The 21,659-nt window shown below is 42.1% G+C and overlaps 1 protein-coding gene and 1 long non-coding RNA gene across 5 annotated transcripts in view; one reads left to right on the top strand and one right to left on the bottom strand.

Annotated features, from left to right (window-relative positions):
- Positions 1 to 9,998: 9,998 nt before the first annotated feature.
- Positions 9,999 to 21,659, bottom strand: part of LOC117509345 (diacylglycerol kinase delta-like) — a 275,606-nt gene continuing 263,945 nt past the window's right edge. For all 4 annotated transcript variants that reach the window (XM_034169013.1, XM_034169012.1, XM_034169014.1 and 1 more), the window contains one exon: positions 9,999 to 10,358. The gene's annotated coding sequence lies outside the window, so the exon portion shown is untranslated. The remainder of the gene's footprint in view (positions 10,359 to 21,659) is intronic.
- LOC117509346 lies at positions 11,726 to 21,539 on the top strand. The gene is made up of 3 exons (XR_004560384.1): positions 11,726 to 11,913; positions 19,518 to 19,525; positions 21,527 to 21,539. It is a non-coding gene; the product is annotated as an uncharacterized LOC117509346 (long non-coding RNA).

Below are 21,659 nucleotides of genomic sequence, written 5' to 3'. Positions count from 1 at the left end.
TAGTGTACGACTGTCATGACACATCAACTCGTATTGAGCTCCCTCGAAAGACCTTGTGGGTCACAGTACCCGAAAACGCCCTGCTCCGCATTGGTGTGGTATCCCTCTACCACCTGCGTCCGGACCAATACGAAGGAGCCATTGAAATGTCTGATTTTTATAACCAAACCGCTATCGAACTAGACCAACAAACACTAGAGAAAATCCAGTATGAAGGCTCTCAGGTCATCGACGTGGCCCCGATATATAAAGTTTTGCAAGAGATTTGAAATCAAGATCTCAGACCATACCAAGCCCTATCATATGCTTGGTCTACTCCTGACACCCTGCTGTTCGTAGCCACACTCGCCGGTTACCTAACTACCCTCGGCTTAGCTCTGTGGGTGCGCAGATACGCCAATACCCTTCAAGACGGTATAACCAGGTGTTCGCGAGTCCTCGCCAGGCTTGCCTGAAGAAAAAGATCCGCGGCCGAACAGTCCGAGAGCTCGAACCCGACCAGACAGTTACTGGGTTTGGCTTAGTCAAACCAGCGACAAGTCAATGTAAATAAATAGGCAAATATGTGTTGTGGTATCATAGTCAAACCACTTTAGTTATGTAGTAATCTCGCCAAGACATTCTGCTAGTCTGAAACTAACCCTCCACAGCCTCCCTGCCAGTGGAAGACATCACTCACCAACCGTCACAGCCTTCCTCATCTTGGCGATTCAACGTTGGAGACCCAAAGTCGAATCGAATGGGGGAATGTAGCGAGAAGCCTGGATCCACCATTCAACCTCCTAAATCTGTATTAAGCAGAAGTCATAAAAAGCATTCTTCAAAGGGAAACCCATTCCAACCAAGACATGCGAAATATCAAGTTGTCAAAAAGCTTTCCTGACCATAGCACAGGATGGCCAACTGTCACCAACCCCCACCACTAACAGGATTTAAGATTCTCTAAAGTGCATACCTCACAGAGCTGTGAATCCCCGTATCAGCCCCGAAACCAGATGTTGCCAACTCCTTTCTCATCTAAAATTTTACTGCAAATTCCATACAAGACCATACAACAGAAGGATTACTCTCAGCTTGGGAATCACACTGTAGTTTGTCTGGTTCAAATTGATGCAGGATTGATGGATATAATATTTTACAATGAAATCCAAAACCCAGTCCCTTCCAGTCCGTGAACCAAGAGTGACCCCTGTTGGACAAATTGGGGAAGGGCATGCAAATAACTTGTACAGTATTACAGAATTGTGACCATGTTTAAAAAGTTGTATTTTGGTGGTTGCAGAAAGAAAATAACCTGTGATCATTTAATCTCACCCATGGAGTTTATGTATATCCGCACTTTTGCTCTGATGATGGATGGTAGAAAGTTTATTCAATGTACTTTTTCATATATATAATTGTGTTGGGTGGTAGTTCTAAGGATGTTGTTTACTAGTTTTGCAATACAGGACTTGCCTGGTTTGTAAATGGGAATTTTAAGAATAACAGACACTGATTTATTATAAAATTAGACAAAAGAACGAAGAAGAAAACTACAGTACCCAGAATTCTCGGGGGTGGAGCTTTTAACCCTTTAAAAACATGCACCCCGGGAGAATCGCTCTCTTCCTCTGACTCTTTCTCTTCTCTTACGCAATACTCTTAAGCTCTCTTCTTTTCATCCGCCGACTCTTGCCTTTTCTTTTCTTGGGTCTCGAAACGCTGCCTAGCCGTCCAAATCTTTATGACACTTTGTGACACACTTTGTTTGTTTGTGCGCGCCAATAACAAATTACTTTTTCTTTTTTCTACAGATAACTTTTGATCAATTTTTGTAAAGTTAAACGTACAGGCATATTTAGCTTCCTTTTGTGAGTTTTCAAATTAAAACATTTTTCTTCTTGAACTCCAAATTCATCTCACAAACATTTTTCTTACAAAATCAACTATTTTTGTATCAGGTTTTGTGATTTGATCCGGCTTCCAAAGAAGACAACGAAAGATGAATTTTTGTTTTGGCTAATAGAAAATAAAAACACTCAAGCCTTTATTCTGATGATCCCAGACTACAAGCGCTGCAGAGATAAAAACATCCAAGTCAGCTGAGACGTCAACAGCGATTTGAACCGCCGCCGCAAGTCACAGCCTAACAACGGAAAGCATCCCCGAGAACCAGTGAAACTGGGCGGGGTGACTGGCAGAGTTTCATTGTCAATGTCAAAAAAATGAGGTGGGCTTCATAGATAATTGGCAAAGCTTCTGGGGAAAACCTGGTCTTGTTAGGAGAGACGGCATCCATCCCACTTTGGATGGAGCAGCTCTCATTTCTAGAAATCTGGCCAATTTTCTTAAATCCTCCAAACCGTGACTATCCAGGGTTGGGACCAGGAAGCAGAGTTGTAGTCTTACACACCTCTCTGCAGCTTCTCTCCCCCTGCCATCCCCTCATTACCCCATCCCCGTAGAGACGGTGCCTGCTCCCAGACTACCAATAACCAGCAAAAATCTATTTAAGCATAAAAATTCAAAAAGAAAAAATAATATAGCACCTTCAACTGCACCACAGACTAAAACAGTTAAATGTGGTCTATTAAACATTAGGTCTCTCTCTTCTAAGTCCCTGTAGTAAATGATATAATAATTGATCAACATATTGATTTATTCTGCCTTACAGAAACCTGGTTACAGCAGGATGAATATGTTAGTTTAAATGAGTCAACACCCCCGAGTCACACTAACTGCCAGAACGCTCGTAGCACGGGCCGAGGGGGAGGATTAGCAGCAATCTTCCATTCCAGCTTATTAATTAATCAAAAACCTAGACAGAGCTTTAATTCATTTGAAAGCTTGACTCTTAGTCTTGTCCATCCAAATTGGAAGTCCCAAAAACCAGTTTTATTTGTTGTTATCTATCGTCCTCCTGGTCGTTATTGTGAGTTTCTCTGTGAATTTTCAGACCTTTTGTCTGACTTAGTGCTTAGCTCAGATAAGATAATTATAGTGGGCGATTTTAACATCCACACAGATGCTGAGAATGACAGCCTCAACACTGCATTTAATCTATTATTAGACTCTATTGGCTTTGCTCAAAATGTAAATGAGTCCACCCACCACTTTAATTATATCTTAGATCTTGTTCTGACTTATGGTATGGAAATAGAAGACTTAACAGTATTCCCTGAAAACTCCCTTCTGTCTGATCATTTCTTAATAACATTTACATTTACTCTGATGGACTACCCAGCAGTAGGAAATAAGTTTCATTACACTAGAAGTCTTTCAGAAAGCGCTGTAACTAGGTTTAAGGATATGATTCCTTCTTTATGTTCTCCAATGCCATATACCAACACAGTGCAGAGTAGCTACCTAAACTCTGTGAGTGAGATAGATTATCTCGTCAGTAGTTTTACATCCTCATTGAAGACAACTTTGGATGCTGTAGCTCCTCTGAAAAAGAGAGCTTTAAATCAGAAGTGCCTGACTCCGTGGTATAACTCACAAACTCGCAGCTTAAAGCAGATAACCCATAAGTTGGAGAGGAAATGGCATCTCACTAATTTAGAAGATCTTCACTTAGCCTGGAAAAAGAGTCTGTTGCTCTATAAAAAAGCCCTCCGTAAAGCTAGGACATCTTACTACTCATCACTAAAGAACAACCCCAGGTTTCTTTTCAGCACTGTAGCCAGGCTGACAAAGAGTCAGAGCTCTATTGAGCCGAGTATTCCTTTAACTTTAACTAGACTTAACAAACAGTTGCCCCAAGGCGCTTTATATTGTAAGGCAAGGCCATACAATAATTACGTAAAAGCCCCAACGGTCAAAACGACCCCCTGTGAGCAAGCACTTGGCGACAGTGGGAAGGAAAAACTCCCTTTTAACAGGAAGAAACCTCCAGCAGAACCAGGCTCAGGGAGGGGCAGTCTTCTGCTGGGACTGGTTGGGGCTGAGGGAGAGAACCAGGAAAAAGACATGCTGTGGAGGGGAGCAGAGATCAATCAATAATGATTAAATGCAGAGTGGTGCATACAGAGCAAAAAGAGAAAGAAACACTCAGTGCATCATGGGAACTCCCCAGCAGTCTAAGTCGATAGCAGCATAACTAAGGGATGGTTCAGGGTCACCTGATCCAGCCCTCACTATAAGCTTTAGCAAAAAGGAAAGTTTTAAGCCTAATCTTAAAAGTAGAGTGTCTCCCTGATCTGAATTGGGAGCTGGTTCCACAAGAGAGGAGCCTGAAAGCTGAAGGAATAATGAATAATGAATTACAATAGTCCAGCCTAGAGGAAATAAATGCATGAATTAGTTTTTCAGCATCACTCTGAGACAAGACCTTTCTAATTTTAGAGATATTGCGTAAATGCAAAAAAGCAGTCCTACATATTTGTTTAATATGCGCATTGAATGACATATCCTGATCAAAAATGACTCCAAGATTTCTCACAGTATTACTAGAGGTCAGGGTAATGCCATCCAGAGTAAGGATCTGGTTAGACACCATGTTTCTAAGATTTGTGGGGCCAAGTACAATAACTTCAGTTTTATCTGAGTTTAAAAGCAGGAAATTAGAGGTCATCCATGTCTTTATGTCTGTAAGACAATCCTGCAGTTTAGCTAATTGGTGTGTGTCCTCTGGCTTCATGGATAGATAAAGCTGGGTATCATCTGCGTAACAATGAACATTTAAGCAATGCTGTCTAATAATACTGCCTAAGGGAAGCATGTATAAAGTGAATAAAATTGGTCCTAGCACAGAACCTTGTGGAACTCCATAATTAACTTTAGTCTGTGAAGAAGATTCCCCATTTACATGAACAAATTTTAATCTATTAGATAAATATGATTCAAACCACCGCAGCGCAGTGCCTTTAATACCTATGGCATGCTCTAATCTCTGTAATAAAATTTTATGGTCAACAGTATCAAAAGCAGCAATGAGGTCTAACAGAACAAGCACAGACAACTGAACAAGCACAGACAATACCAAGCCACATTCTGCACGTGTTACAACAGCGTGGCTTCGTATTATAAGAGTGCGGGTACTAGATTGGCCTGCCTGCAGTCCAGACCTGTCATCCACTGAAAATGTGTGGCGCATTATGAAGCGCAAAATACGACAACGGAGACCCTGAACTGTTGAACAACTGAAGTCGTACATCAAGCAAGAATGGGAAAGAATTCCACCTACAAAGCTTCAACAATTAGTGTCCTCAGTTCCCAAATGCTTATTGAGTGTTGTTAGAAGGAAAGGTGATGTAACACAGTGGGAAACATACCACTGTCCCAGCTTTTTTGAAACATGTTGCAGGCATCGATTTCAAAATGAGCAAATATTTGCACAAAAACAATAAAGTTTATCAATTTGAACATTAAATATCTTGTCTATGTGGTGTATTCAGATGCAGATTCTCAGTTTGCAGAGGAACTAAACAGTTACTTTAACAGTTTTGGTTCCTCCACACCTGCCCCACCCGCCTGCTTCCGGCCCTCCACACGTCTCTAGCAGCCAGCCCTCCAGTCCCTCTGACCCCCACCTTCTTCCCCCCGGTCACCTCCACTGCACCCCAGACGTCCCTCCTCTCCCCGGACTGTATTCAGCACCAGCCCACCTCAGCTCCCCCCTCCCTGCCCCCCCCCCCCACCCCCACTGTGACTCCGACTGAGGTGAGAGGTCAGCTCCTGCGGCTGAAGCAGAGGAAAGCAGCAGCACCTGATGGGATCCCCCCGAGGCTGCTGAGGACCTGTGCAGATGAACTCTGTGAGGTCCTCAGCCACATGAGGCCACGCTGTCATCTACCGACTGCAGTGAGTGCTCACCCACCTGGAGACTGGCGGGAGCGCTGTGAGAGTCATGTTCTTTGATTTCTCCAGCGCTTTCAACACCATCAGACCGGCGCTGCTGCGGGGGAAGCTAGAGGACGCAGGTGTGGATGGACATCTCACCGCCTGGATCAACGACGACCTCACTGACCACACGCAGTACGTGTGGCTGCGTGGCTGTCAGTCTGAGGTGGTAAGGTGCAGCACCGGGGCCCCCCAGGGCACTGTCCTCTCACCTTTCCTCTTCAGCCTCCACACCTCGGACTTCACCTACAACACAGACAGCTGCCACCTCCAGAAGTTCTCTGATGACTCTGCCATTGTGGGTCGCGTGTCTGAGGGCAACGAGCTGGAGTACCGGTCGGTCATCACAGACTTCATGGACTGGTGTGAGCGCAACCACTTGTGTCTCAACACCAGTAAGATGAAGGAGATGGTGATCGACTTCAGGAGGAAACCACCACCTCACCCACCGGTGAACATCCAGGGGGAGGACATAGAGACTGTGGACAGTTTTAAATACCTGGGTGTTCACCTCAACAACAAACTGGACTGGACTCACAACACTGACACCCTGTACAAGAAAGGACAGAGTTGCCTCCACCTCCTGAGGAGACTGAGATCCTTTGGAGTGAGCAGGCCTCTGCTTAAGACCTACGACTCTGTTGTAGCCTCTGCTTTCCTCTATGCTGTCGTCTGTTGGGCTCTGGGCAGCACAGAGCGGGAGAGAAAGAGACTGAACAAGCTGGTCAGGAAGTCCAGCTCTGTCCTGGGCTGTCCTCTGGACTCTCTGGAGGAGGTGGCTGAGAGGAGGGTGTTAACCAAGTTCAAATCCATCATGAACAACTCCTCTCACCCTCTGCACTGGACTGTAGTGGAGCTGAGCAGCTCGTTCAGTGACAGACTGAGGCACCCTCAGTGCAAGAAGGAACGATACCGCAGGTCGTTCCTCCCTGCTGCTGTCAGACTGTACAATAACACTGTGAAATAACCACATGCAATAATGTCCACAAATCACGTGCAATAACAACTTGTTTACAAATCCCTGCACTAATGTCACCTTACCACATCTAAACTCCATTTCACATATTGTAAGTAAGCTCCTATCTCTCTTTCAATCTCAATCATGTTTATATATGCATATATATATATATTCTATTTCTACCTCATTTTCTTATTTTATTGTAGTTACAAGTATTATTATTGCTCATCTTTGCACACGCTGTTTGATGCACATTTTTTCTCTATTCGCACCCATCTTGTGTCTTTTTTAAGAGCTGAAGTAATGTGAATTTCTCCTCTGTGAGATCAATAAAGTCTTACCTTATCTTATTCTCTGGAATATAGGTTGAAGAGGATTTGCAAATCATTGTATTCTGTTTTTACTTGCATTTTACACAACGTCCCAACTTCATTGGAATTGGGGTTGTGTTAAAAAGTGCACATTATTTGTTTGATCATAAAAAGTGTAGTTTGAATGTTAGAGTTAATAGGATAAATTAATAGAACAACGTTGACAGTGTTAACATTGTAGTGTGTTTTTTTTTTTTTTTTTAAAGATTTAAGGCATAAAAAGAATTTTCTGTGGCTCCACTATAATTTTATTCTAATATGATCAAAATTCATGCTGTCTGCAAACTATTTAGAATTTTAGGTAAGAGAAATTCAAGGGATCAGATGTTCTGACCAACATTTGGTAGCTTTGGAAGTGATTTACCCATCTTACATTGACATCTTATGGATGTCAATGTAAGATGGGTGACACGTAATCTCAAAACCTCAGACAGGTGGAAATATTGAACTCCAAGGATGCCAAAAACACTAAGAAGGTAGACAAGCATGCTACTGATGTTTTAGAAGCATTCATATGCTGTTCACAACAAAATAAATTGATCTAATTTACTTGACTCTTTGTTGTTTCCTTAATTTGGGAGGGGGGGTGGAGAACATAACAATTGATGGATGACAAGTCATCCAACGCCTCGTCCAATATTACGTTTTTTTCATCCAATATTTCTCTATGTTGGACTCCTTACCATCCATTATTTGTATAATATATGTCATGTTGCCTGGGTTTTTTTTTTGTAATTATTTTTAAAGGGATTATTCAACATTAATTCTCTTTAAAAAGTTCCTTGAGAGAGTCTATAAGCTTAAAACTGATTGTTCAAATTCAGCCAGACATCCGTGTAAATTGGGGGTCCTTTTCAATACTCTGCATTTATGAATATGGATGATCAGATCTTTGAGCAATAAAACAACTGAGCTGCACATTAAACTAGCTGATGCTGCGCGCACACGCACACACACTCTATCTCAAAGTAAAAAAAAAGTTTTACTTTCATTGAACGCTCCATTGAGAAGAACACAGAGCAAAAGACGAAATAAAATTAACATTCCACTCACTCAGTGTAAAGATTTCCAAATAAGTCCACAGCAAAAAGAAGCCCCAACATGCATTGTGATCGGGATCGTGCACGCATGCCAGCCAAGGAAAGTGTCCACTAGTCCTCAAGTCCAGATGGCAGGCCAGAATAACGTCCACGTCCACTTGTTCTCAGGTTCTGGTTGAGGGCGCATAAGGTCCAATCACAGCTCTGCCTTCAACACAAATTCTGTCATGTTAGATAGAGAGTCCATTATCTCCTGAAAATCGTCTTCCTAGTGTTTCCAGTATGAGACACACATCTGCGTGTCCCAGCAGTCAGTGTTGGAGACAGTCCACGTCATGTTCACAGCAGCAGTAAACCAGCATCCTGTGACACAAACAGCAGCATCACGACACTTTAGGTTGCAGAATCCGACAGACTCTGAAAACATTGAGTTTTGGGGTGAAGTGTGTCATCTCCTCTGTAAATCCGAGAATCACTTTCAAATAAAAGCTCCGAAGCTTTGTTATTGCACAACTGCATTCGTTTCGTTCCGTCTGCTGGCCAGCAGATGTTTTTGTTTGGCTAATATGTATGTCACACGCCGAGAAATGCAGAGTGAGGCGTTTTCTGGAAATGCACCAGAGAGGGGAATAAAAACATCAGAGACACTAATTATGAGCGCATGTGCATGGAGAGACTTACAATCATGATTACTTTGATGTTGCGTTACTAAATGGGATGTTAAAAAAATGTGTGACAAGTCCTTTAAAGTGAAATCTGAAAATAGGAAACAAAAGGAAAACAAAACTGAAAACCCCAACAAGCAAACAAGGGCATCAAATAATGTGGTGCCACAAAAAGACTCAGTCGAGCAAAGCTGGTCGCTGGATCAGGATTTCACATCGGAGACCAAAAGAACACAGAAATAAAAGAAATAAATACCCATCGGACTGTTCCAACTCTACAAAACCCTTTCAGGTATTAAAACTGATTCCTGGTGTCCACACTACACTGGAGCTAAAAGTCGGACGTGAATCTGGCAGGCATACCTGGATGGACTCCTCTGGATACCTGGGTGTGAAGACTTAAGGAGTTGAGGTTAAGCAACAATCAAGACTACAGAACAAAATCTGAACCTTTGTACCTTCCGATCAGCTAAATGATGTAAACCTAATCAATGTCGGCACAGCGTTGACGGCTCAAAGACCAGGACTCGTCCACGTGACTTCAGCCTGACGTGTGGGTGCAGAGCCAGAGTCTGAAAGTCCAGCTGCTTCTGACTGACCACCACAAACAAACATAAAGAGCATTACTGGTGCATATTGGTGCCACCTGGTGGAACACACAGTCCACACACTGACATGAAACAACCACTGAGTGCTTTAATTCATTCTGATGAAAAATCTCTGCACATTTTAAATACTCAAATGTCCTGATGAAAAAGAGTTTACACCTTCATATCACAGACAGCTTCACATAAATTACAAAGGACATAAAATACTGAAAGTCAAAATGATGGGTGACAGCCTGGTGGTGGCCACAGGTCATTACAGCACAAAGAACAGAACCAACACGGGCTCACGGTGAGCTGCACTCGGTGTAAGAGGTTTCTGTCTCACCAAACGTCATCTTTTGTCCGTTATTAGTATGACCTTTGGTGACCTCTGTCTCTGTGTTTACTTGGTAGTCAATACTTTTTCTGACTCAGTCTTATTTCATTAAAGCACCTTCAACACTTAAAAATAAAATGTATTTAAACGTTTAAATTATTGTTTGGTAAAAACTATTTAAAAATGCCTCCTGATTTTTCTTTTCTTAAACCAGTTTCTGATATTTTATAAAGTAAACGTTGGTGTAACAGGCTCAGGCTGAACGTGCTACAAGGACATTTTTTTTTTTTTTTTACAGTGTACAGTTGCCACATCTTGAAACATGATGGAACCTGCAGCCACACTGGATCCACCGTCTGAACGCTGCAGCTCTGAAACATATCACGCTGGCTCCGCCCACCACTATGACTGGAAGGCAAGTGAGAGGACAAGGCACGACTGGATCACAGGATTGGTTCCTTCTCCTGGCCATGTGACTGGAAGGAGATTCATCCCGTTAACCTGAGAATGACTCCTGTTGTCTTGGGGTCAGGAGGTCAGATGGCAGGTGGGTGGTTGGCAGCAACAGAGGCGGGGCTCACTGAGAAGGAAAAAAAAAACTAATCAAATGACTAAACTGACATTTGCAACTACTAACAAGCTGAATTTGAGTTTTAACACCACAATCGCTTTTTAAAGTGATATAAGACTCAAACAATGAGTCAGCTTTTCTATGTTTGAACATGCTGCCCCCTGCTGGAAGCTTCACGGCTACAGCACTGAAGCACCCTGAGAGCAGTCACAAAGCCAGCTCTGTACCAATCAATGCTCTGGTCAGGCGGAGGTCTTGAAAAATAAAGGCATCCTGACTTATGGTTTTGTGTGAATACTGATAGAATAACTCCATTAATGTCAATTCTGTCATTTGTACAAAGTTAAAATATAACATATTTTTTAATGTTGAATAATGCACTAATTCTGAGGTTTTGTAACACACAGACAGATCGCAAAGGATTCTGGGTAAAATGTGCCTCTGCTAAACACTGATTGGTTCAATCATTCATTATGTAAACCAACACGTTAATGTGCCGAGTGTTGGTGTTTACAGATAATTGAGATAAATGTGCTTTTGTAAAATATTCCATTTTTTATTTGTAAAAACAGGCATTTTTACGGAGTCCTGGAATTGTCATCGCAAAATGTTTTACATGTGGAGAGAATGTGCGCACGTTTTATGACGTTGTAAAACGTGCACTCAGTATTGACACATAAATGTTGGCTTTACACTGTGCGAGAGAATTTTTTGAACCGAGTTTCAGGTTAATCGCGCGTCCTGCATCGTGTAGTGTACATGGAGTAACAAGCTGCGTTTAACATCTGATGACCACCTCCTGATCGCCATTGTATGGTCGAATGAAAATCAAACCTGTTTGATATTATTCTGGTCGGCCGTCGTGAGGGTATCCTGCTACTGCAGAGCTACAAGCGTCCAACCCCACGCACTGTGCATGTGCAAACACCGCAGAGCTGTCTTGTAATGTTTTTTTTGTTGTTGTTTTGTTTTTAAACTTAATTTGTAAAAAAAAAATAAACAAATAAAAAATACTGCCATGAACACCACTGGCCAGTAGATAGCAGTAGAGGCCTTGAAATCTTTCCAAAACAAAATCCAAAAAAGTGGTTTTTCCTGGAAGTATCTCTCTACTGTTTGCAGAGGGTAGAACTATATACATGTTAGGAAACTTTTAACAGGTAGGTCTCAACTGATTTAAAATTTTAAAAATGTTTGCTGTTGTTCAGCTGGGTTTACTGCGTTATCGGTCTAAAAGTTATCGGAGGACAATTCATCGGAAGATAATTAGTCCGATAATGGTTTTTAAAGTTATCTAAAAAGATAACGAAAACATTATCTTCGATAATTATCTGTTATTGGATTATCGGAAGTGTGCCCACCACTGGTCTCAGGTGTTATTTTGTCCCATTCTTCCTACAAACACGTCTTAAGGTGTCCAACAGAATGGAGTCCTTGTCGTAGCATTTTTTGTTCCAAACTTCTGCTCACATTCTCTGTTGGGGATGGGTCAGGACTGCAGACAGGTCAGTCCAGTATCCGTCCCCTCTTCTTCTGCAGCCATGTCTTTTAATGTGTGCAGAATGTGGTTTAATGTTGTCTTGTTGAAAAATACATGGACATCCCTGGAAGAGACGTCATCCTGAAGGTGGCACATGTTGCTCTGAAGTCTAAATGTACTTTTCTGCATTAATGCTGCTTCATTAATGCTGATTTGTGACACATTGTAGTGCTTGACAAAGGTTTCCCAAAGTAATCCTTTGTCCCTGTGGCTATACCAGCTATTGATGAATGACTGTTCTTGATGAAGTGTTGTCTGAGGGCGCTGAGATCAGGGGTGTTCAATTTAGGCTTTCACCACTGTCCTGTAGGCACTGACATTCCTTCAGGTTCCTTGAATCACTTGATATCATGTACTGTCGAGGGAGAAATATGCAAATCCCTTCATATCTTTAAGGAACATTATTTTTCTATAATTTTCTCCTGCATTTGTTGCTCCTCAAAGACTCAACCTTTCCTGGTTCCTGCTTTTGTACCAAATCATGATTATAACCACCTGTTGACATCAGCTGTGTGAAATAACATTATTATTATTATTTTGACCTTATTACTAGATCTAAATTGCCCTTGTTGCAAAAGATATTACTATGCATTGCAGGTCTTAAATGCAGGAATGTTTGATTATTAAATTAAATGAAGTAGATCACACAAAACATGAAATATATCTTGGGTTCCTATTGTCTGCAATGGGCCTTGGGTTGGTCGGGGGAAGTGGTGAGGGTGGTGTACTATAGGACTGCAGGCGGACCCCTTTTGGGACAGCGTGGGGTACCTAACGGGTGGTTGGAGGCATTGCGTGCATGGCACCGGTGGCTGAGTTGAGCTGTCCCCTCAGGAACAGTGCAGGGACCTGGGACCTGTGGCGATGGTTTGGGTGCTGCCAGCCTTTGCTCTGGTGGGCAGCGTCAGGTGGGGTACTGTCCCATTCTCTCCGTGGGGTGTTGGTCTCTGTTTGGTGTTGGGGCTGGGGTCCGTCTCTCATGCTCACAGGGCTGCGTCAATCCCGTTGCACTTTTCTTTGGGTAACTGCTGTCTTGTAGTACCAGTGGCTGCTTCTTATGTTCAGGTGATGTGGGGCACTCCGCCAGTGCCAGTGCACATCTTCTCTCATGTGGATGCTCTGGGCTATCTGGAACTTACTGTGGCTGCAGGGCTCTGTGGGGCAGCATCCAGGTTTTGGGGCTACATGGCTCTAATGCAGGGCTCTACAATCATTCACATTACGACACACCTATTTTCTTTAGATCTTTCACACTGTGCACGTTGACTCATACACAGGCACATTCATGTACCTCGTGCCTTCATATGAAATACTGCTAAAATTATTGCTCTCAACCTGACCACCTCCTCTATCAAGCACGGTCTGTTTGCCTGTTTGTCCCATCATCAAATCACTAAGGGCCCTTGGGCAAGGTCCTTAATCCCCAAGTTGCTCCTGGTGTGTAGTGAGTGCCTTGTATGGCAGCATCCCGACACTGGTGTGTGAGTGTGTGAATGTGAGGCATCGTTGTAAAGAGCTTTGAGCTTCAGATGTGAAGTGGTTGAGTCTAAAACTTGCTCTGGAAGAGACGCCAGGCCGTTACCTATTTACAGCTGGGTGGACTGAGACAAGGCAGATTAAAGGCCCTTTTCCACTACACAGAACCAGCACTAGTCAGCTGGACTCGACTCTACTCGTGTTGCTTCCAGGTGCGACTTTTCCACTACAAATAGACCTCCTCAAAGTGGGGGGGGGGGGGTCAGCAGAGCAAACTGCAGTGACGCCGTTTTATACATGACACAAACATAAACAATGGATGACTCTGACTTTTTAAGAGAAAGCTGCCGGCGGCGAGACGAAACACGCTTGGAAAGTACAGAAGACTTTGGGAATTCATGCAAGAATATGAAGATGAGAATATACAAGCTGCTAAAGAGACAGAGCATGACAGTAAACTAATCATTAGCTTCATAAGTAACTCGTAAATAAGTAATAACTGCAGGCTGTTGCTATTAACTATAAAAATTGTGGTTGTCAAAATAAAGCTTTAATTTAGATTAATTAATTACAGCACCTTTCACACCTTCAGTCACACTTTGCTGTTTTGTTCTGAAGTCAGTGACTTGGTCTGTAAATAAAGACGCATTTCTGAGAGCAATAAACATGTTAGATGTCAATACGTTTTATACCAAAGTAACTTGCTTTGATAACTTATTGTTAAATTTCATATGTGGGAGTTTGTGCTTTTACTGATGTTCACGCACAAAATGTTGATTCAGTTTTAATGACTGTTAATTAACATCATCACTGAACTCAAACAGGCTTAAACAGTGTTGTATAGTAACGAAGTAAAAATACTTCACTACTGTACTTAAGTACGTTTTGGGAGACTTTGTACTTTTGTACATTTTTGTAGTTTTTTAAATTCAGCTTACTTTCACTTTTACTTCACTACATCCATCCATCCATTTTCTTCCGCTTTATCCGGAGTCGGGTCACGGGGGCAGCAGCTCAAGCAAAGCCGCCCAGACCTCCCAATCCACACACACCTCCCCCAGCTCCTCCAGGGGAACCCCAAGGCGTTCCCAAGGCAGCTGAGAGATGTAGTCCCTCCAGCGTGTCCTGGGTCTTCCCTGGGGCCTCCTCCCAATGGGACGTGCCCGGAACACCTCTCCAGTGACCTCAATTGCATACTTCTACTCTGATACATTTTGTATGCGCCATGCTGCTACTCGTTACAAAAACAAAACAAAAAACACACACACACACACACACACGAAAAAAGTGTTTTCACCCAGAGACACCACTGATTACTAGTGACTGCAATGAAGTCAGGTCGATTTGTCATGAGTCATGTCCAGTAGGCTTTTTTGCAGTTGTGCACTTGGGGGGTGTTTGTCAAGAAAATGATAATTTCTCTACATTGATTACAGACCTGCAGCGGGTCTGTAATCAACTTTTCTGCAGCGCGGCTTTGCTTTGAACCTTGAGCCAATCGAAGCAGTGAATTGCAGGTCGAAGCAGTGCTTCGATCTACGATTCATGGATTTTATTTCGCTTTATCCTAATTTTTCCCCGATAAAACCCTGAAGAGCATATGTCTGTGAGTAATATTTAATATTTTTATGTTAAACTGACCTGTTATGGTCTTCTGAAACAGTTGATAGATGTATTTTATAACTTAAAAATGGGACCGATGCTAACACGTTAGCATGTCTATGGCGTTTTCAATGTTTAAGCTGTTCACATCAGCACGTTTGTGTTGATTTGTGTTCCTTGTCATAAAAGAGTCAAATTGTAATTTTTTTAATTTATTTTTATTCATATATTATAGCAATAATAGTCTACATAATAGACAATTATAGTCAATAATAATAGACTAATAATGTTACAATTTTAGAGAAAGAGACAAAAAGAACCTAATGAAACAAAACACAACAGAAAAGATAAAACCATGTAACAATGAAAATAAATAAATACATACAGAAATAAGTGTTTCCTGTGAACACCTAGTGAGTAGCCTACTCTTGTTTAGGTTTTGAAACCTTGTTTCTGAAGTGTTTTTTTTGTGATGTGCACAATTTTCAGTATTTTGACTAATACTACCAGTCATTTACAAGCCTAGATAAACTTTGTAATATAAAAAAATCAGTCCATTTTGATTATTAATATTTAGTTGTAGTTTTACTTTCAGTACTTGAGTACATTCAGTTGTACATTACTTGTCATACTTAAGTACAATAAATACTAGATACTTTAAGACTTTTACTTGAGTAGCATTTCAATCAGTGACTTGAACTTCTACCAAAATCATTTTTTAATGGGTATCTGTACTTTTACTTAAGTGTGAGTTTCCAGTACTTTATACAACACTGGGCTTAAAACACATTAAGAATGTTTGATTTGTTTTTCATCCAGATTTTAATGTTCAATGGACAGATTTAAATATGAAATCTAATAAGATCATTATTAAAGGAGTCATATTGTGCAGAAAGAATCAGCCTCCAAACTCCCACAATTCTGTTTTTATAGATATTCTGTTTAAGAAGGGGGAATGGAGAGTGTGTTCCAACTATAGGGGATCACAATCCTCAGCCTCCCCGGTAAGGTCTATTCCAGGGTGCTGGAGAGGAGAATTCAACCGATAGTTGAACCTTGGATTCAGGAGGAGCAGTGTGGTTTTCATCCTGGTCACGGCACACTGGACCAGCTCTACACGCTCCATCGGGTGTTCACGGGTACATGCGAGTTCGCCCAACCAGTCCACATGTGCTTTGTGGATCTGAAGAAGGCGTTCGACCATGTCCCTCGGGGCACCCTGTGGGGGGTGCTCCAGTAATGCGGGGTCCGGGGTCCTTTGCTAAGGGCTATCCGGTCCCTGTATGACCACAGCAGAAGCTTGGATCGCATTGCCGGTAGTAAGTCAAACCTGTTTCCAGTGCATGTTGGCCTCTGCCAGGGCTGCCCTTTGTCACTGGTTCTGTTCATTACCTTTATGGACAGAATTTCTAGGTTCAGCCAGGGTGTAGAGGGGGTCTGGTTTGGGAACCACAGAATCTCACAGAATCTGCGGATGATGTGGTTCTGTTGGCTTCATCAAATCAGGGCCTTCAGCGTGCACTGGAGTGGTTTGCAGCCGAGTGTGAAGTGTCCGGGATGAAAATCAGCACCTCCAAATCCGAGGCCATGGTTCTCGACCGGAAAAAGGTGCCTTGCCCTCTTCAGGTCATTGGTGTGTCCTTGCCTCAAGTGGAGGAGTTTAAGTATCTCTGGGTCTTGTTCACGAGTGAGGGACGGATGGAGCGTGAGATCGATAGACGGATCGGTGCAGCATCTGCAGTGATGCGGTCGCTGTATCGGACCGTCGTGGTGAAGAGAGAGCTGAGTAGGGGGGCAAAGCTCTCGATTTACTGATCGATCTACGTTCCGATCCTCACGTATGGTCATGAGATTTGGCTCATGACCGAAAGAGCGAGATCGCGAGTACAAGTGGCCGAGATGAGTTTCTTCCGCAGGGTGGCTGGGCGCTCCCTTAGAGATAGGGTGAGGAGCTCGGTCACTCAGGAGGAGCTTGGAGTTGAGCTGAAGCTCCTCCATGTCGAAAGGAGCCAGCTGAGGTGGCTCAGGCATCTTTTCTGGATGCCCCCTGGACGCCTCGCTTTGCTTGAGCTGCTGCCTCCGCGACCCGACCCTGGATGAAGCGGAAGAAGATGGATGGATGGATAGGCATTCTATATAATATAGCCTTTTATTGTCATTGTACACATACATACAATGAAATTTGTCTGCATTTACCCCATGCAAATTAGACAGTTTTCCCAATTTAAGATCAATTTACATCACAGCTTAATACCTGTTTGATGTGTAACAGAAATAATGCAGATCAATTTTTTTTTACCAGATTATTAAATGCCTCAAACACACAGAGATCTGAGTTGTTTTTAATATACCTGCAATTAAATGATTCATTTAGATTAACTAATTACAAACCCTGTAATCAATTACATTATTTTTTTAATAACCTGACAGCACTAATTAAAATATGTTTGCTGTGTGTGTGTGTTTCAGATGGTTTTCTCAGAGTCACCGCTGCAAAAGTTCATGCCACAGAATGAGACACCGCTGTCATCACTTGCCGACACTTTATACACCGGCTATGTTTCACTGTCAATTTTGAATACATTTTTGTACTTTTTGCTAAAACGTCTCCACTTTTGTGTGACATCAATTTGATTTGTAAAAGTTACCAAGGTTTACTGATTTAAATTAAATGCTAAGTCTGAAAAGCCGTTTAAGCAAAATCCAGCAGTAAAATAAGTTTTACATTTAATGGGGTCATAAATGTAAATGGAAGTAGACAGTAAAACTGGTTGTTCAAAATGTCTGAATAAATTACTTCTGGTTTGGTATAAGTCATCCAGCAGAATTATACACCACAGTACAATAGTTTGTGATCAAATGTTACATCTCATTAAACCCTAACCGCCGTATAGCCAAAATTCCTTGATGTAATGGTGCCTTCACTGAAGTGACTAAACCTTTTCATGTTGAATACCATTTGGTAAAATCTCAGTTTAGACATGATCATTCCAGCATCTTTGTAAAGATTCAGCCAGGTGCAGTGTGCAGTGTCTTCTGGAGTAGCAAATCCCAAATTAAAAATTCTTAGAAATAAACCATCATCGTACCAAAACATCAATGACAAAATGTTTTTTACTGCTGACTCAGCCTGAAATGACAAATTATGATACAATATATATATAGGAAAAAATAATCTGTGCAACACAAAACTATACAAAAGTTCCATGTGTCTATAGTCCTGGGGCGGGGGTGCAGGACACACGCCCCGCTCACTCATTGGGTGGACAAGCTCACCCAGCACGCCAAGATATGCCTGATTAAACGCAGCTTCCACCTCTGATACTTCACTGAGGATCAGTCGGATGTGTTGATCACACTGAACCCATTTCAGCTTCAACCTCAACATCACTCAGGATGGACAGATTCTCCTGCTGGAACAGGCTCTTTTTTTCTCTTGCCTGGACAAGAATGAAGGTACAAAAGGGAAGTGATTAACAAAAGCAAGTTTAAAAAAAAAATACATATACATGTACATACAGAGTGACCCCCCCCCCCCCCCCCCCCCCCCAAAGGAAGATAGTAATAGATCAGTAAAAAAAGCCTTCAGTTTCTGTATGATCATTCCCCAGAGTTTCAGTTATTTTGGTCACTTTGCATAAAAGTTATGTTTTTCAAAATTATGCTCCAACAAATCAGACCATTTGGAGCACTGTGGAATTTATTACAATATTTTTATGGCTTTGTTTTCTTTGGGGGGGGGGGGGGGGGGGGAGGGAGGTTGGTCACCGTGTGTGTGTGTGTATATACAGTGGCTTGCAAAAGTATTCAGCCCCTTGGTGTTTATGGATTCTCAATAAAAAAAATTCCAAGATTATCTTTCTTAAACTCCAACTGAAAGTAAATCTCTACAACTTGATATGAATTAATTAAAAATATAAAAGCCAAGATGATGGGTTGCATAAGTAATCAGCCCCTTTGGTATAATACCTGTAAATAATCAGTTAAATTGCCAGTTTTCTTCAGACAAGTCAGGGGATGGATACATGAACATTTCCAAGTCACTGAATATGTCTTGGACTTTATTTCCATCAGTTATGAAGAAATACAAACAGTATGACACTCTGTGGTAAATCTGTGTGGAGTAGACAGTTCTGAAAAACTGAGTGACTGTGCAAGAAGGAGAAGAGTGAGGAAAGCCACCAAGACACCCAGACAACCCAGAAGAAGTTACAGGCTTCTGTGGCTGTGATTGGAGAAATTGTGCACAGTGCATGTTTTGGATTTTGTATCTCCAGTTATACAGCTTCATGATGAAGTGGTACAGAGGAGGATTTTATTAAAAAGAAAACCTGAAAGTTCAGCTACAGTTTGCCAGAAGTTACATCTGAGATGCAAGCTGAGATTTGATGTTTTGGTGAATGAAAATTTACCAAAACATCATTTAAACATCATGTTCATGTATCCATCCCCTGACTCATCTGAAGAAAACTGGCAATTAAATTGATTATTTACAGGTATTATACCATAAGCAGGGGTGGTGGCCAAGTGGTTAGTGCGCTTGGTTTCAGCGCAGAAGGTTCCGGGTTCAAATCCCTGCCACATTTCTCCATGTAATGTGGAGTTGCGTCAGGAAGGGCATCCGGGGTAAAATCTGTGCCAATTCAACATGCAGATCCACCTTGGATTTGCTGTGGTGACCCCAAGTGCAAAACAAGGGAGCAGCCGAAGAGTCTTACTTACTTACTTTTATTTACAGGTATAATACCAAAGGGGCTGATTACTTATGCAACCCATCATCTTGGCTTTTATTTTTTTAATTAATTTATATCAAGTTATAGAGATTTCAGTTTGAGTTTAAGGAAGATAATAATAATAAAAAAAAAATTAAATTGAAAAGCCTGATTTACTTGTGTGAAGCACCTTGAGGCGACTCTGTTGTGATTTTGAACCTTATATATCACTACGGCGATGCATCAACTCCTCAGCTAAGACTGAACTCAAAGCTAGACTGCCTGATGTCTTAGCTTCACTTTTGACAAATACCCAGTCAGTAGACAGACTTGTGGATAGTTTAAACTCAGTGCTCAAAACTACACTCGACATGATTGTGCCACCTGTGTTGAAACCGCGCCCCCCAAATCACAGTCACCTTGGTTCAATGATTATCTGCGTGACCTCAAGCATAAAGCAAGAGGCCTAGAACAGAAATGGCGTCGTTCAAAATTAGAAGTATTCCACCTTGCGTGGCGTGATGCTATCTTAGACTATAAACATGCATTATTGGCTACAAAGCGGACCTATTACTCTGATTTGATCAACAAAAACAAGCATAACTCAAAGTTCTTGTTCGACATGGTGGCAACTCTTATTCATGGACAACCACCTGTAGTTCGCTCTCCTTTTACAGCACAAGATTTCCTGGATTACTTTGAGAAGAAAATAGAAGACATCAGGTTAAACATATCCCAGCATGCCTTAATCCAGCCACTACACCCTGCTATTGAGGTGGGCGCCATTACTGAGGTATTACCTAGATTTACAGAATTTGATAGTATCTCACTAGACGTGCTGACAAAACTCGTAACATCAACAAAAAGCACAACCTGTTTATTTGATCCTATACCAACAAAACTGTTTAAGGACCTGTGGTCCACTCTTGGGCCGACTGTGCTGGAAATTATTCATCTTTCTTTAACTTCTGGATCTGTTCCTAAATGTTTCAAATCTGCGGTGATTAAACCATTACTTAAGAAACCTAATCTTGACCCTAGTGTATTGACAAATTATCGGCCGATATCAAATTTATCATTTTGCTCTAAAATTATGTAAAAAGTGGTGTCACAGCAGCTCGTAGACTATCTTACTGAGAATAATCTCTTTGAGCCACTGCAGTCTGCTTTTAGAAAATATCATTCCACAGAGACGGCTCTCACTAAAGTGGTGAATGATCTTCTGCTTACAATGGATTCAGACACCACTATAGTTCTGGTGCTGTTAGATCTCAGTGCTGCATTTGATACAGTGGATCATCATATTCTACTTGATAGGCTGGAAAATCATTTTGGGATTACTGGGAGTGCCCTTGCATGGCTGACGTCATACTTGACAAGTCGTTCTCACTGTGTTTTGTACAGTAACACTACCTCTAACCTTAGTGACATGAAATTTGGGGTTCCACAGGGGTCTGTCTTAGGCCCCCTGCTTTTCTCCCTTTATAAAGCACCCCTTGGGCACATACTGCGGCGTTTTGGGATTACCTTTCACTGCTATGCTGATGATACTCAGTTATACATGCCGATAACTGCTGGTAATCTCGTTCACATAAAATCCTTAGAAGATTGCCTTGCAGCAGTGAGAAGTTGGATGACTAGAAACTGTTGTATGGCTGGGGGGCCTGGCTGCCTTTTTGTTTCTGTCTTTTGTTTTTCCTTCCAGGTGGCTTGCATTTGGGACTGAGTGGCTGTGTTGCTGAGGTTATCAGGACCTCACCCTGATCACCTGCGGCTCGTCAGGACTCACAGCTGAGGTGCATCTATATGGATTGGAACATGGTGGCATTTAAGACTGGAGTATACAGTGTGTATTTGCCAGAGACTCGACCTTGTGACCAGACGGGTGAGATCGTCGTCTCGGGAGCCATCTCATCATCAGTGGATGCAGAGAACGTCCAGGTTTGATGCACGGTCTGTGAAAGAGGAGGGGGTGAGGTC

Source organism: Thalassophryne amazonica, chromosome 4 (assembly GCF_902500255.1).
Source record: "Thalassophryne amazonica chromosome 4, fThaAma1.1, whole genome shotgun sequence".
NCBI classification, from domain to species: Eukaryota; Metazoa; Chordata; class Actinopteri; order Batrachoidiformes; family Batrachoididae; genus Thalassophryne; species Thalassophryne amazonica.
Note: the sequence above shows the minus strand (reverse complement) of the source record. Positions and strands in the feature narration are given on the sequence as shown.